Genomic DNA, 15,000 nt, shown 5'->3' with positions numbered 1-15,000 from the left:
ACGGTGTCCGGTCCGACGCAGATGACACAGGCTGCAACCGGTGCACCCTGGGTGGGTCGGAAGGCACGGGAGGAGCACGTGGGAGGAGCACGTCCCCTAGCTGTGCAGCTGTCCCCATCCATCCATCCATCCATCCATCCATCCATCCATCCATCCATCCCAGGGACGGTGGGGAAAAGATCCCCAGTGGGCCCCCCCTCTTCGGCTAACGGCGCGCCCTGAGTTGGGAAGCGCTACCGACCCAGGTGGATCGGGACGGCGCCGTGCGCCGGAAAGGCGGGCACTGTGTCTCAGCCACCCTGAGACACCCCCCCCCCGCCCCCGTATTCGTCACTCGCAGTCTCACGGATTCACCGCAGTGCCGGTTGTCGGGCACCGCCCGCCCGGTGGTCACTTCTCTAGTGCCCAAAAGGTCGACCAGATGGTCCGGCCGCTGATGGGGCGGGTTGTGGGGGGGCTGGGATAGGGGGGCGGCGCGGGCGGGGGGGGGGAGGAGGGGCCGGAGAAAAGAAGAGGGAGCCCGAGAAAGGCCCGGAGGCGGGGCGGGGCGGGGCGGGGCGGGGTGGGGTGGGGTGGGGCGAGGGGGAGGGGGAGGGGGAGAGGGGCGGGGTGTGGAGAGAGCATGGGTGGGAAGGAGGAACAGTTGCAGTTAACGGTGATTTTTGTGGATCGTTTGGGAAATAGACTCACCTGTGTTCTTCTCTAAGCGTCTCCGACATCACGGATTCAACAAACCTACACCTTGGACAATGTTGACGTGGGGATACAGATGGACAACATGGAGACACGTCGCTGTTCTTCTCCATAGAGCTAGATCCAGAGAATGAGATCGATGGACCCACGGACGGAAATCAAGTTTCTCTTTCCCCGAAATGACCCAGGACACCCCTCTTCTAGTCAGCTCCCGTCCTGCTCCCCCCGCCCACCGCAACAACCTCTCACTGGACCTTCCCCCTTTGCCACCAGAAAGCTTTTCCACTCCTCCGCCTGGCCTGCGTTTGCTTCGAGACCCAGGTGGTGATAACCGCCCACAGACTCTGTTGACCTCAACAGGTGATTCCTGTTCTCATGTGGGTGATCTTTGTTCATCTCCACAGAGGTGATTAGTTTGGGGAACAAATAAAACCACTCAGAACAAGAACCCGACCTCCCCCTTCCCACACCTTTTGATGCAGATCTTCGTGGACGCACGGACCGGATGGATGGATGGATGGATGGATGGATGGATGGATGGAGGGAGGGAGGGACCGAACGAACGAACGAACGAACGAACATCGGTCCACCACCGGCCCGTTCACCTACCTACCTACCTACCCACCCACCCACCCACCCACCCACCTACCTACCTACCTACCAACCTACCAACCTGCATCTGCTACATTTTTTTCCTCACACATTTTCAAAGTGGAGATACAATTCGCACGCCATGATTCACATCCTCTTGAAAGTGTACGGTTCGGTGGCCTTTTTTATTTTTTTTAAAGGTTACTCACAAAGCTGCACGACCCGCACCGCCATTTCCAGAACATTTCCGTCACCTCAAAAAGAGACACCCCCCACCCCTCCCCCTTCCCGTCCGCGCCTCCCCCCCCCCCCACCCTCAACCTCACCCTGACCCTCACCCCGGCTCTCTTCACCATTCTCCCCCAACAGCCTCTGATCTGTTTGCTCCCTCCCTCTAGGATTGGGCTATTCCGTCTGGCTCTTTCCTACCCATGGGATCCCAAGGCATTATGTCACCCTGGCTGTCTGGTTCCTTTCACTTAGCGTCATGTTTTGGGGGGGCTCACCCATGTGTTTGCATGGATCCGCGCTTTGCTCCTTTGTACGGCGTCTTCGTTTTCCACGATGAGCCATGAAGATGAGTGGAACGACTGAATGATTTTCCCCTGACCCTTTCTCTTAAAACTGGAAGCGGTGGAAAAATAGTATCCTCTCCGGGGACAGAAGTCCTAGCACCATCAGCAGATGCTGTGAGAAAGTGTTTTGCACGCTCTCACGTTGCCGCCTTCTTCCTTGGAAAAGGATTCACGGGCTATCCTGTACCCCTCGAGGCCATACAGATCTCATGCTCCTCAGTGGCTGTGGTCGTGTGTGTTGGATCGCGTGGCGCCCCCCCCCCCCCCCCACGGAGAGCTACCGCCGCTTCATCTTCCTAGGCTCGTCCAGGAGTGAAATGAACAGCAGAGCGCTTTTCCCGACAGGCGGGCCCAAGCCGTTGACTGGGAAGGTTTCAAAGCCGTTCCCAGATGCTGCACATCTGGCCGGAAAGGAGGCAGGCTGTGAGGTTTGGGGTAGGGTGCTGCCTCTGTCCTTCCGCCATCCGTCGCCGTCACTGTGGAAAGCTATTTGTCGTGGAGGTGTGGCTTGCCATAGACATCCTGCCAGGGGCCGTGGGGCTTTTCGAGCTTTTCATTATTATCATTTTTGGTGGTGGTGGTGGTGGTGGTGGTGGTGGTGGTGGTGGTGGTGGTGCTGCTGCTGCTGCTGCTGCTGCTGCTGCTGCTGCTGCTGCTGCTGGTTCACGTAAACTCTACACCCAACGTGGGGCTCGAACTCAGGACTCTGAGATCAAGAGTCAGCGCGCTCTACAGAGAGCCAGCCAGGTGCCCCTGAGCTTTTCGTAACCTACGGAGAGCACAGGTTTCGTGCCCCACCCCACCACCCCCCCATCCCCACCCCCGCCCCCCCACCCCCGCCTTACGTACCTGTGCACGGACTCGGTTTGGCCATAGCCTCGCCTCGGGTGCCCTTCAATGTTTCCAAACGTCGGCACTGCCCACCCTTTCCCCCCCAACCCCCCCCCCGCCCCTTCCCAGAAGAACTCACCTAGCTCGAGAGTTTCCGGGTTGCCTGGACACCTGAAATTGTGGGGAGAGTGGCGTTCCTGGAGAGGGGGCATGGAACACGGAAGCTCTGCCCCCAAGAGGACTGAAGGACGGAACCGGACTAGATCGGTTTCAAAGTCTTCCTTAGCATCCGTGCCGAATACATTCCGATGGCAGGGGCCTTCCCAACAGCTTTTGGTGTGCCCGACGCACGGAAGACCGTATCCTGCCGATCTTGTGACATGTCTGCAGAGAAAGAGTGTCGGCCTCTCGGAAAATAGAAGCCGTGAATGCAGACTGCAAGGTGGAAGAATTGGATTCCATGAAATAAGGGACCCTTTAGGGAAGACCGTGCCCATCTATCGGGGTTTTGTGGGTTTGCGTTTTGTCATCACTGATGTGAAAGCATCTTCTTAGCCATCGGGAGGGAAACCTCCACGAATTCGTACATTCACGTCACACGGGGTTTGTGGGATTCGGTGGATCTGAGATCCACCCGGAGAATTCTGGCTCCTTGCCACGGAGCTGGCTGCTCTGTGCCTTTAAAAAGGAATCCTGCCTTGAATTTGAATTCGGAGGGGAACGTGATCGACAACCTTTTCATGCGGGGTTGGCCAATTAAATTTGCACTGTCTTACAAAGCAGAGATGGTGAAGGGTCATCCAAGTCCATTCTGGAAGTCAAGAGCTTTGGTATCAAGAGCCTGAAAAACGCATCTTCCCCTTCTTTTGGACGAATCCAATTCTAGGGGTCGATTCAAAGGAAATCATGTTTTAGACGCTAACACGTCAAGCTTACTTTTACAAAAATGTGCGTCGTGGCATAGGGTTTAGGAATCCCTCGTGGGAGACTGACAACCGTACCTCCCTTACCTCCTGGCACGTGTGCACCCTCACGTCATGTGCCTTCGATGCTCCTGCTATCTGGAGGTAGGCTCGATTGCTCTGTCCCCTGGTTTTGGACTGGGTCTTGGGACTTGTCTTGACCAAAAGAATAGACTAGAAGTGAAATTTTACTAGTTGCACAGCCACAGCTGAAGAGGTGGTCCGGAAGCGTGCTTGACCCTCTTGGCAGGCCGTCCCGAGACCTTCACGGAAGAGAGCCAGTCTAGCTGACTGGGCCATGAGAGGCATCGACAAGAGAGGCAACCCGGTGCTCGGCCAGCACCGACTGCAGACTTGGGAATGTGGCCAAGTTGCACCTTCAAACTCAGTTGACCCTCCAGCTGAAGGCCACTGCTGGAGTGAGCCCGGGGTACACCGGTAGAAACCACGTGGCCACCCAAGGCAAGCACCAGGAAATGATAAAGAGATGTTGTTTCAAGCCATTGCGGTGTTAGGGTGATACACCCTGAGGATCAGATCGCTGCACAGCAGCAATAGATACGGCGCGCGCACGCGCACACACACACACACACACACACACACACACACACACCGCCCCCCACGCACCCCGAACAGAAGTTGGAATTCACCTGAATGTCAAACAACAGCGGAATGGTGAAGTACATGATGCTCTAGTCACATGATAGAATAGAACGCAGATAGGACGCATTAGGATTGCGTAGACGGTTTGGAGGCACGGGATTGTGCAATGTGTTGTGTTGTGTTGTGTTGTGATACTTTGTGAAAAGCGGTATGAAATATTGGACGGACAATGGGCTCTCTCTTAGGAGAAGACACCAAATCATTTCAAAGGCTATGGATGGGGAAACCAGTTCTTCGATCTTTTCACTTCTGTTTCTCCCCCTACTCTGTTCTTTAGGATGATACTTCGGCCTCCTCCCCTTTCTCCAAGCCAACGACCATACATGCTTTTTTAACACATCGGGTCCTAAACGGAAGCAGAACTTTGGCTACTGGTCTTGGGAACGATTATTTTATTTCCTAGATTTATACCGATCTGCCCAACTTTCGCCTCTCATGGCTCTTCTCTCTCTGCGGGACAAGGGGAGAACACGGGTCTTACGATGAAAGAAGCCCACTTGGGAGGGACTGTCACTTGTGGAAAATGAAATCCGGGCAAAGTAGTGAAAGCAGGATCGATAAAGAATATGTTACAGGTTAAAGATATTCCGGTTTGATTCCCCCCCCCCCCCCCAAGCAAGCAAGCACTCACTTTTGATGCCGTGGCTTTGTTCGTTCGTTCGTTCGTTCGTTCGTTCATTTTTTAAAAGATTTTATTTATTTATTTGAGAGAGAGAGAGAGAGAGAGAGAGAGAGAGAGAGCGCGGGAGAGCACAGCACGAGCTGGGTGAGGGGCAGAAGGAGAAGCAGGCTGTCCGCTGAGCAGGGAGCCCGATGCGGGGCTCAATCCCAGGATTCCGGGATCATGACCTGAGCCTAGGGCAGACACGCTCAACCGATTGAGCCACCCAGGCACCCCATCATTTATTCTTTGTTAAAGATTTTATGTTTGGGACGCCTGGGTGGCACAGCGGTTAAGGGTCTGCCTTCGGCTCAGGGTGGGATCCCGGTGTTGTGGGATCGAGCCCCACATCAGGCTCCTCCGCTATGAGCCTGCTTCTTCCTCTCCCACTCCCCCTGCTTGTGTTCCCTCTGTCGCTGGCTGTCTCTATCTCTGTCGAATAAATAAATAAAATCTTAAAAAAAAAAAAAAAAGATTTTATGTTTATGTAATCTCTACAACCAACGTGAGGCTTGAACTCACCACCTCGAGATCAAGAGTCACACGCTCTACCGACCAAGCCAGCCAGGCGCCCCGATGCCATGTTTTAAATCTCTTTGCTTGCCTGCCTGCCTGCCTGCCTACCTACCTACCTACCTATCTCTACATCCAACTGAAACTTTAAATCCATGAGGTGGGAGCTTCAGCTATCTGGTTGTTGCTGTATCCCGAACATAGAAGGACGTTTGCCATAGAATAGCACTTTCAATAAATCATCTGTTAAGTGAATACTGATCAAAGAAATTGTCAACTTTTAACATTTGTGGGCCCTGCTCCCGGGCCTTCACACTTACCCAGGTCCAAATGACTCCACAAAACCTCAACACGTGGGCTCTATTTCCGCGCTGAGCACACATTGCATGTTTGCTTCAATTAAAAAAAAAAAAAAAATCAAGGGGTGCCTGGCTGCTGGCTGGCTCCGTCCTCCGTCGGGACTCGGGATTGTGAGTTTGAGCCCTATGTTGGGTGTAGAGATTACATAAACATAAAATCTTTAAAAAAGTTTTTTCAATCAAGCCCTAAAAAGGAGGTTTCCAAACATAAAGATGAGAAAACAAAAGAAAACCTCCCTGGCTCCCATAAGATCAGAGTCACACAGCCTTGCACACACTAAAAACAGAAAATAAACTCCGTGACTTTCTGCAGTGTCCTTCATCAGGATGACGTGTAACTCTTTATGGAAACACACACACACACACACACACACACACACACACACACACACACACATCAGTGAGATCATATGATAATTTTCTTTCTCTGATTGACTTATTCCACTTAGCATAATACCCTCTAGTTCCATCCATGTCATTGCAAATGGCAAGATTTCTTTCTTTTCTTTCTTTCTTTCTTTCTTTCTTTCTTTCTTTCTTTCTCTCTCTCTCTCTCTCTCTCTCTCTCTCTCTCTCTCTTTCTTTTTTAGGATGGCTGAGTAGTATTTCATGATAGATAGATGACAGATAGATAGATACATATAGCTAGATACAGATGTATAGCTAGATACAGATAGATATAGATAGATACAGATCTATAGCTATAGCTACCTATCTATCTCTCTATCCATCCTCCACATCTGCTTTATCCATTCATCTGTCAATGGACATCTGGGCTCTTTCCATAGTTTGGCTATTGTGGACATTGCTGCTATAAACGTTGGGGTGCAGGCACCCCTTCGGATCACTACATTTGTATTTTTGGGGTAAATACCCAGTACTGCAATTGCTGAGTCGTAGGGTAGCTCTAGTTTCAAATTTTTGAGGAACCTCCACACTGTTTTCCAGAGTGGCTGCCCCAGCCTGCATTCCCACCAACACTGTAAGAGAGTTTCCCTTTCTCCACATCCTCGCCAACATCTGTCCTTTCCTGACTTGTTAATTGTAGCCATTCTGACTGCTGTGAGGTGGTATCTCATTGTGGTGTTGATTTGTATTTCCTTGATGCTAGGTGACGTGGAGACTTTTTTCATGGGTCTGTTGGCCATTTGGACGTCGTCTTTGGAGAAATGTCTGCTCTTGTCTTCTGCCCATTTCTTGATTGGATAATTGGTTCTTTGGATGTTGAGTTTGATACATTCTATAGAGATCCCCCCCTTTTTTTTTTTAAGATTTTATTTATTTATTTATTTATTTATTTATTTATTTATTTATTTGACAGAGAGAGAAACAGCCAGCGAGAGAGGGAACACAAGCAGGGGGAGTGGGAGAGGAAGAAGCAGGCTCACAGTGGAGGAGCCCGATGTGGGGCTCGATCCCAGGACTCTGGGATCCCGCCCTGAGCCGAAGGCAGATGCTTAACGCTTAATGACTGAGCCACCCAGGCGCCCCTCTATAGACATACTTAATCTGATTTGTCATTTGCAAATATCTTCTCCCATTCTGTCTGTTGTCTTTTGGTTTTGTCAACTGTTTCCTTCGCTGGGCAAAAACTTGTTATCCTGATGAAGTCCCAATAGTTCATGTTTGCCTTTCTTTCCCTTGCCTGTGGAGATGTGTCTAGCAAGAAGTTGCTGCAGCCGAGGTCACAGAAGTTGCTGCCTGTGTTCTCCTCTAGGATTTGGAAGGATTCCTATCTCCCATTTAGGTCTTTCATCCATGTTGAGTCTGTTTTTTGTGTTTGGTGTCAGGAAATGGTCCAGTTTCATTCTTCTGCATGTGGCTGTCCAATTTTCCCCACACCATCTGTTGAAGAGCCTGTCTCCCGCACGCCCCCCCCCCCCCCATTGGATTTTTCCTGCTTTGTTGAAGATTAGTCGAGTATAGAGTTGAGGGTCCATCTCTGGGTTCTCTATTCTGTTCCATTGGTCTGTGTGTCTGTTTTTGTGTCAGTACCACACTGTCTTGATGATTACAGCTTTGTCATAGAGCTTGAGGTCCGGAATTGTGATGCCACCAGTTTTGGTTTTCTTTTTCAACATTCCTTTGGCTATTCAGGGTCTTTTCTGGTTCCATACAATATCCGTGTCCATTTTTGACTCTTGTGTCATTTACAGTTACCGTTCTGATGCTCTTGCAAAATATCGTTCAGCTTCAAGAAGATTCACAAAAAGGACCTTTGACAAATACAGGTTTCTGGTAACCTTCAGATCCTAAAATTAAACTATGAATTTCCAGAACATATGAAAAAGCTGCATTTAAACAGAACAAAAAGTAATAACATGGAACTGAATGAATTCAGGAAAATGATGACTGGGTTTTCTTGTTTGTTTTTTAAGAAAAAAAGATGAGCGTTTTTAATGACTCTGGTTCAAAACATTGTTGGTCCCCCTCCCCCAGTGTTTGCTCTTCCACGGTCAAGGAAACTTTTTCTCTTAAGATATCTACAGGGGCGCCTGGGTGGCTCAGTCAGTCGAGTGTCTGCCTTTGGCTCTGGTCCCGATCCCAGGGTCCTGGGATGGAGCCCCATGTCTTCTTCCGGCTCCCTGCTCAGCGGGAAGCCTGCATCTCCCTCTCCTACTCCCCCTGCTTGTGTTCCCCCTCTCACTGTCTCTCTCTCTCTCTGTCTCTCTCTGTCAAATAAATAAAACCTTTAAAAAAATGAAGGGAAAAAGAGAGAGAGAGAGAGAGAGAGAGAGAGAGAGTCGTGCTCTCTACCGACTGAGCCAGCCAGGTGCCCCTGGAAAGTCATCTTTCAGAGACACAAAGCATAGACTCAGATATGATGAGACAGCTTTAAGAAAGATCGATTTTATGGAGCCAATAAAGCCCCTTGGAAATGTTGGCCTGATACCTTACTTACAGTGTTCTCCTCAGTCTTACCAGGTGAGTAAAGAATGCCACCTCCTGACAGATGCAGGAACTTCAGGAAATTTGGAGGACCTCAAGATGAGAGAAATCGACCTCAACCTACAGGTCTTGCAGACAAATCCGATGGGAAATACTTGGCTTGGCTCTTGGCTTTAAAAAGGCAGTTAAAGGTTCAATCTAAAATTCCTTATAAAAAGCTACATCAAAGCAGATTTAAAAGAGGAAAGAAAGAAAGAAAGAAAGAAAGAAAGAAAGAAAGAAAGAAAGAAAGAGAAAGAAAGAAAGAAAGAAAGAAAGAAAGAAAGAAAGAAAGAACCTTATATATGATTTGGTCAATTGCTATTTTTGCTGTGCTTACGTAGATGATTAGGCCATGTTTGTTAAAAACTGGGCTTGTTTTACAAACAAATTAATCTTCATTTGGCTATCTTTGACAGGAATGAAGGTGACTTTAGGGAGAAAGACTGTATTTCAATAACACACTTTTGTAGGTGTTAGGTGCTAGTTCTGATGAATTATCTTTGAACATATGTTGTTTGCCTATAAACCTGGACTGGATCCTGAATCCTTCGGGTTTCCTTGAGTCTCTGACTATGACTGTTCAAACTAAGGTTTCCAACATTCTCCCATTCTCTTACCTTACAATCATTAAGAACTGAAAGTGCCCTTTTTCCTGAAGTGTGGCAAGTGAAAGCTGGTCAACTTGAAATAAATTTCAGGGAAATGGCAACAATAGCTCGTACATAGACAATCTTTGTGCCTGTTGCTCTATGGGCCACTCAAAATGAGACATTTGAACTACACACCAGAAAAATTCGTCAGATTGCCCCTGCCCACCCTCACTCTATCTGAGGATGCTTCAAGCCTGACATCCTAGAGACCTTCTCACCGGTAGTACTCTGGACTTAGACACTGGGTTTATCCCTTGTTCCAACCATTAACCAGTGTTTTCCTTTTGTTTCCATAGAAATGCCTCTTATGAACTACCGGATTGCTTGCTGAATGAGGCCGAGTCTGTGATAGTTAACTCCGCTTGCGGCACCTCTATTAACTCCTGTTTGGAAATAAGAACCCATATAAATAGGGGCACCTGGCTGGCTCAGTCAGTAGAACATGCGACTCTTGATCTCGGGGTTGTGACTTCGAGCCCCACGTTGGGTGTAGAGATTACTTAATAAAGATATGTAAAGGAAAAAAAAAAAAAAAGAACCCATAGAGGTAAAACCAAACACTAAGCTACTTGGCTACAAGAAGCCCTTAACCACCACGACCTTTGCCCCCCCCCCCCCCCGCCCCCGTCCTGGGGGGGAGGGGCTCAGGCTAATTTACCGGTCTGTACTCTCCGAGGCCCACGAGGCCCGCCGGATCAGATCAATCTGAGACAGAATGAGACAGTTGGGTCATGCTATGCTGTTACTATTCCATAGAGTATACTTGGGGATAAAATCAATGAAACCATGTAGAAAAATATCCAAGTTCTCAGATAAGGAACTATCTCTGAGACCCCCTCCAATAACACAAGGGACCAAAAGTTGCGACCTGCACTGTATCAGACCCTTCCATTCCAAAGCCTCTACTGCACCTTACTTCAGCTTGAGGCAGTGACAGAAGGCAGGCCTCTGTCCATGTTTCATAGAAATGGAATGAAGGACTGACACCCAGATGAGGTGAACTCTTCGGACATCCTCTTTCCCCTTTTTCCCCTTACCCTCCTCCCTCCCTCCCTCCCTCCCTCCCTCCCTTTCTTCCCAGAAGTTTGCAAGCTGCAGCCTAAGGGTTGGGGAAGTTTGGGAAAGCCATTCAGTGGAGAGAAGCCCCAGGCTCTGACTTTAACAGAAAGCTTTCTGCATTTGAATGATACGATTGAATGAGGCCCATTAGAATGGATCACCCTGACCCTCCCTTCAGCTGCTCCCCCATCCCCGCCCCCCCAACTGATGTTGTCCGGTCGAATTGGGAACCATAGGCTGCGGGGAGGGTGGGGAGGGGGGGAAGCGGGGATTTGCTGTTCGTCCTAAGTGGTGAACTAGGCCCCTGGTCCAAGGAAAAAATCATGCACGGGTACAGATGAGTTGGTGTCTCAAGGCCAAGTGGTCAAAGTGCTGGCAAGATTTCTGTGGATGTGGGGAGATTTGTTCTGGGACCACCCTCCCATATGTGTCTCTGGCTGAGAAGAGGGCAGGGGAGCCCTGTAGGTGGGTGGGGGTGAGGGGGGGCGGGACCCAGATCTGGAGCTCAGACTGGATTATAGACGCCTCCTGCCCCGGTGGGGAGGTGGCTGAGGGCTGAGGGCTGAGAGCTGAGAGCTGAGGGTGATGGGGCCTGCTCACGCTGATTCCTGCAACTCGGTTCCTTTTGGGAACCTTCTGTTGTTTCTGCCGAGGTGCCTGGGTGCTGCAATAACCAAAGCTAGACTCCTCTCCTTGCCTAGTTCTTAAAAGGTCTGATTCTCCTTTTTTCTTGGTAAAGGGACTGAGCTGCACCCTCCCATCCTGCAAGACCCCTTGTGCAAATACTTCCACTTGAAGGGTCCCTTCACCTTGTCCAGAAAATAAACAACACCCACCCACATCCACCCCATTGCCACAAACACCTAGCAAGCAAACAAAAAATCCAGCCGGTCTCCTTCTGCCTCGATGTACTTTAGAGAGTCACTCTCTTGGACACTCCTTAGGCTCAATTACATGCTGCTGTCTCCCTTTCTCTGGCACAATCCCATCCCTGGATGAGCCCCATATTATATTTGCACGACTACACTGCTCGTGTGAGCTGGAGACAGTAGGCTGAAGTGACCGGATGGATGGTAGCACTGTAAATTTGAAATGACCTACACACCAAGTCATCCATAAACATGGTCCCTGGAAATCTTTGGCATTCACGTTCCTCTGATGAAATCATTGCTTTGGAACCCATCTTGTCCATGGTCTTCTAACGCTTACTCGCCCTCTGTTTGCCTGATATTTTGCCTGATTGTTTATGGAGAAATTAGATCTCATCTGGCAAGAGCTGAATCTGAATCCTCCGCTCACCCCAAGATGGAAAAGAATATGCACAAGCCCGCACCCCTCTTCTCTTTCTCCACTCTGTCAGAAGAAAATGTGGCCCTCCCTCCTCCTGTCCAAACCCAAACCCCAAACCCGAGATGAGCTTTAGATATAAAGGAAACCAGAGTACTGTTTTGAACTGTAGACACTTCTACAAAGCAGCGGCGGCGGCAGCAGCAGACACACACACACCCAACCCAACCCAACCCCCCCCCCCCCCCCCGCCCCGCAGGTGCAAGGAGGGTACCTGACTCTCCCCCTTTTCTCCCCAGAAGCTTCCCCCACCCATCCCCCTGGAAGATGTCTTCCCTATGCCAGAAGGGGAGTGAGAGACATTCTTTTTTTAAAAGTTTTTAAAAAGATTTTATTTATTTGAGAGAGAGGGAGGGAGGGAGGGAGGGTGAGCGAGAGCCCACGCATGAGTAGGGGGGGGAAGGACAGAGGGAGAGGGAGAGGCAGACTCCCCGCTGAGCAAAGAGGCCAAGGCAGGGCTCAATCCCAGGATGCCGGGATTGAGAGATCTGACTTCAGCTGAAGGCAGCCACTTAACCTTAACAGACTGAGCCACCCAGGTGCCCCGTGAGTAACATTCTGATCTTCAAGGACAGGAAGTTCAGAATGAGAATGAGAATTCTGGACAAACAGATCTTGCTTTTTTGTTTGTTTTGTTTTGTTTTACATCCTTAACGTTCCTATAGCCTCGCCACATTGTTGAGTTACCCTCCCACAATCGCCTCTCCTTGTTCAACCCAATATACAAGCATTTAGGGTTTGCTCCTTCTCAGGATCTTCGTTTCCTCAGGAGGGCTTTTGTCATGTGACACTTGTAGGAAACAAATTTGTATGCTCCTTTTCCTGGTCATCTGTCTCATGTCAATGTCATCCTCAGGGTCAGCCACAAACCCTACGAGGATGGAGGTAAAGGTCGTGCCTTGGTGACATCTTCCTTTCCAGCATCTTTGAATTCTACCTCCTTCATGACCTTGTTCCTTCAGTGTGCTGCCCTGCTCTCAGCTATCATCCAAAAAATGCCACAAATATGGGCGATGCCTTTCCAAGCTAAACACACTCTTACCGTACGACCCAGCAATCCCACTCCTTGGTATTTATCAACGGCCCAAATGAGTTGAAAACTGACGTCTGCACAGAAACCTGCACACAGACGTTCACGGTAGCTTCATTCATAACTGCCTGACCTTGGAGGCAACCAAGAAGTCCCTCAGGAGGTCAATGGATATGTAGACTGGGGTACATCCAGGCCATGGAATGTTTTTCGGGGGCGTTGGAAAGAAATGAGCGAGCTATGGAACTATGGGTAGCTGTGGGGAGCCAGGTGGGGGAACCGTACATGTGTATTCCTGACTGAGAGAAGCCAATCTGAGATGGTGAACATAACTCACGGTTCCCACTAAATGTGACATTGTGGAGGAGACAGAACTGAAATCAGTAGGCTGGAGAGCAGAGTACAAACTGCAGCGGACAGCGTCATGGCCGGACAGGCGTTTAGAGAGGGTTTCTCCCCCTCTTTGACCAGGTTTTAGGTCAAAGGAGTGCAGCCAACATTGTAACCAAAGGAGGCATTGTGCTCCCATAAAAATCTCCAGGACAAGGACTGCAAGCAACAGGAGTAGCTATTGGATGAGGCTCTAAAGGAAAAGGGTGGAGAGACTCAACCAGTTGGCATGCAAGTTGGCGAGAAATTTCTTCTCCCAGAGTATGGAGGCATCGAAGTAGTTGTAGGTGACATGGATTGTGACATTCTCAGAAAAGATGTAGCCTGAAATAAATCATTATTGAAACGGCGTCATGTGAAACTACCCAGTCCACTGAAGTTGTGCAGTCCTGCATTACGTAAATAATTTCCGTGTCTCTTTTTTATAATAAACGAATGATATCCACACTAGTAATAAGAAAGATGAAGGGAGGGAGGGAGGGAAGAAAAAAAAAAAAAGATCTGTAGGCTGCCAGGGGTTTTGGCGGGGTTGGGGGTGTGGGGGGGGGGTGATGAACAGGCAGAACACAGAGGATTTTTAAGGCAGTGGAACTACTGAGTGTGCTACTATGATGGTAAGATACCTTTGTCAAAACCCATAGAATGGACAACACCAAGAGTGAACCCTAGCGTAAACTCTGGACTCTGAATGGGTGATGATGATGCCTCAGTGTAGATTCATCCATTGTAATCAACACACCGGCTCTGGCACAGATGGGGGAGTGGGAAGCTCTGAGGGAGCACACCTGCGCCTCTGCATGTTGGGTGGTGGGGCGGGGAGCAGTGAGCGATGGCAGAGCAGGTGGCATATGGGTACCGTCCGTATTCGCCAGTCAGTTTTGCAGTGAACCCCAAATCGCTCTAAAGAAATAAATAAAGCCCCACTAGACAGACGGACAGATACGTACACACGTGTACACACACACACACACACACACACACACACACGCATGAAGGGACAAACACAAGAACAGACAGACAAGCAGACCTGATGTGGAGCTGCCAAGCACGCGGTCAAGAAAGAATTCTTGAGATGTTTCTGGTGCAACCAGGTGCTTTTATTATAGCATGGGGACGGGATCTGTGGGCGGAAAGAGCCGCACTGGGACTGTGAGGCGTTAACTGGTGATACAGTTTCTAGTGAGTGGGGGTTAGGGCTAAGGTAAGTCTCTAAGGAATTTGTGTATACTGAGAGCAAGGTCTCCGAGACCTTGCAGGGCTAGCTCTTGTCAAGGTAAGGTCGGTCCCTACTGTTTTAGCAAAGCGGGAGTCATGAGGCCCTTTAGATGTGTGTCAGTGGGCCACAGGTTGATAGAGGGGTGTTAGCATATTCTGGGCGTCTGTGGTTATGAGAGTGAAGTGACACTGACTACAGCAAATCCTCATCGGTAAAACGTTAAAAAAAAAAAAAAAATCCTTGAGAGAGTTGTAGGGCTGTTACACCCTGTATGTCTCAGGGATTTATCGGCGGGCTGCAAGTTGTAAGGAGACCTCATTGTCGCTTCATTTCTCTTGCCTTCGCTCTCCTCATCAAGTCCGACACCGACATTCCAGTTGGACAGTCTAGGCCCCGCGGTGGGGGGGGGGGAGGGGCGGGGAAGGAGAGAGTCTCCTCTACCCTCTTGGGGGTCTCGGGCTGGGCCTAGGATGGCGACCGACACAAGAGATTCACGGGAGAAGGGCATACGACGGTTAGTGGGTGTTTA

Source organism: Ursus arctos, unplaced genomic scaffold (assembly GCF_023065955.2).
Source record: "Ursus arctos isolate Adak ecotype North America unplaced genomic scaffold, UrsArc2.0 scaffold_196, whole genome shotgun sequence".
NCBI lineage: Eukaryota > Metazoa > Chordata > Mammalia > Carnivora > Ursidae > Ursus > Ursus arctos.
Note: the sequence above shows the minus strand (reverse complement) of the source record.